General features: G+C 39.3%; 1 pseudogene; it reads right to left on the bottom strand.

Moving 5' to 3' along the window:
- Positions 1 to 379: 379 nt before the first annotated feature.
- LOC101414759 (double-strand-break repair protein rad21 homolog pseudogene) lies at positions 380 to 2,196 on the bottom strand (annotated as a pseudogene).
- Positions 2,197 to 2,534: the final 338 nt, after the last annotated feature.

The following is a 2,534-nucleotide window of genomic DNA, read 5'->3' as shown; positions in this document are numbered from 1 at the left end:
ATTGTCAAGACATTTTCCAAGAAAAGATTGCCTTTTCTAAACAGTAATGGATTAGATATAAATCTTGACTTTCGACTGCTACTCAACATTATTACATGCACCAATATTACACACATCAGTTCCAAACTCTTAAAGTAATCTTCTGGCCCCTTGGGGTGCTTGTTTTCTCTGTCAGAACACAAACACAATCCCTATAAGCAGTTTCCTTAAAGTTGAAATTGATAAATTTATAATACTGGGGAAAAAAAAGAAAGAAAAAGGAAGAGACTTTTTATAGACAAAAATCTAAAATTTCTCGAAGGGCTTTTGTGCTCTGCACATGGGGGCAATTTGTACATACTAGTGAAATTAACACTAGCTATAACACTTTTCTAGCTGCTCAAATAATAGGGAATCTTGGTCCAGGTGTGGCGATGATGTCACTCTATGGTTCTTCCTGTGTCATCTCAATAACTTGCTGCTTTTTAAGATCCAAGAAACTGTAGCACTTTGCTACAGGTGTTTTCTGTTTGTGTTTTCACATAACTCAAGTAAACTGATAGATTCAGCCCCAGTTTTAGCAAGAACTCGCTGAAGACCATGAAGCGTCTGCTCGGTTCTTTTGTTCCATCTTCTTTCTTCTTGATCCTGATCACCCCTGGAAGACACTTTATCCTCCTCCCCTTCATCTTCTTTCTCTTTCTCTTTTTCCTTCTTCTTTTCTGGCAGAAGTTCCAGCTCTGGTATTAGCTGACATATTTGGAGGCTCTTCTGGAGGGAGCTCAACCTCCGCTCAACCGGCAGAGGAGGCATCAAAGGCTCTGGGCCAACTAGTCTGGCCTTTCGCTTAATTCTCTGAGGTGGTGGTGGGTTTCCATCACGGACTCCTGGAGGCAGCTCAGTTCTTCCAAAATGGGCTCATCATTCACATTATGTTACTGAAGCTGCTGTTGCTGCTCATGTCTGGGAACCTCAGGATTTTCAAATACTCATCCAAATGATAAGCTTCTCTTCCTTTCCTCCTTTTCTTAGGTCTTCTGGTACAAGTGGTGTTAAGACAGTGTGTAAAGAGCTTCAGGAGTCTACCACAAAGGCTGAGCAGGTGAAGAGAAAAGTTTTTCCACTCCTCCAGTCTCTTTCCATATCATCAATTTCTTGGTGGGTGGTGCCAGATCCAAAGTAGTAACAATATCAAAATAATCACTAAGTTGGGCTCTAATGGCCTCGCTATCCAATTCTTTAAGAGTTTCAATACTTAGCTTTCTCTTCCTTTTGGCATTTGTTTCTTTGACAATTATATCAATAGGTACCAGAGCAAATGCTTCTTCCTCATTCAGAACAAGTGTTGTTTGATCAGTCATAGTTGGATTTGGTTCAACAAGACCCACTGAATCAGGACTGTCTTTAATATGTTATCATCCCCCTCCCCACCATGTCATCATGTGCAGGCTGCTTGATCCTCACAGAGAGCAGGGGGATTGTCAAAGATACTGTCATCATTATTACTAATAAGTTTGTCATCTAATATAACTCCATCATTTCCTACTTCAAAATTGTCATCCTTATACTGGTCGTCATATTCTATAATAAATGGTTAATTTTCTCATTCAGATTGCTGGTGTTCTGCTCAGACTCGAGTAAAAGGTTAGAAGCATTTGTGATTATTAACATGTCATCATCCTCAAATGTTCTACCTTCTCTCGTTATCTCACAATCATCTGTTTCAAAGTCGCCAAAATCATTTTCTTGTAGGATAATGATGTTCCCAACTTCTTCTCTCGTGGTTATCTCTTCCACTCTACTCTGGTTTAGGCTGAACTGCTGGGCGACATCGATGTAAGCAAAGCCAGGCAGTGGTTGATCAAAGTCACGAAATTCTTCAGGTAAGGTAAAGGCATTATAAGCTGCTTCCTGATTTTCCCCAGGCAGATTGACAACACCTGGCTGAAAAAGCATCTTTATCTTAATGAGTACCTCATTACAATCTGCAAGGAGATTTGGCTTTCTGGTGATAGATTCAAACTATTATTCTCCCAGGAAGGGAAGTTCTGATGTTCCAAGTGCTGTCTTCACCTTTGGTGAGATGATACTCTCCACACTGCTCTCTAAATTACATTCAAACACATGGGCTTTGGTTAGCTTCTTATCCCAATGGGCTGCTAGCCAAATTTTGGCAAGAGGCCCTGTTTTACTGAGGACAAAATGTGCATAGAACATTGTTCTGGTTGACTATGAAATAGGAGGAAATCTTACTGTCCACCTAGAGTCTACTTTTATTTTTACATTGTAGACTCCCCCCTACCCCCAAAGTTACATTCTATTCTTTAACCAAAACCAAGTATCTCCTTTTTGAACACAGCTTGAAACACAATATCTTGAACATAGTTTACATTGTTTGGATTTTTAATGCTCAGTGCTTGGTCAAGAAGTAAATTAATGTTGCATTTTTTTTTTCTATAAAAGTTCAATGATTTAGTGCTTGGCACACTTGAAAGAATTTTTGCAGTATTGAAATCAAATGGATTCTTTTATATTGTGCTTTGTCTATTGCTTTT

The sequence above is a fragment of the Dasypus novemcinctus genome, chromosome 11 (assembly GCF_030445035.2).
Source record: "Dasypus novemcinctus isolate mDasNov1 chromosome 11, mDasNov1.1.hap2, whole genome shotgun sequence".
In the NCBI taxonomy this organism is placed as follows: domain Eukaryota; kingdom Metazoa; phylum Chordata; class Mammalia; order Cingulata; family Dasypodidae; genus Dasypus; species Dasypus novemcinctus.
The sequence above is the reverse complement of the archived record's forward strand: the minus strand, read 5'-3'. Positions and strand labels throughout refer to the sequence as shown.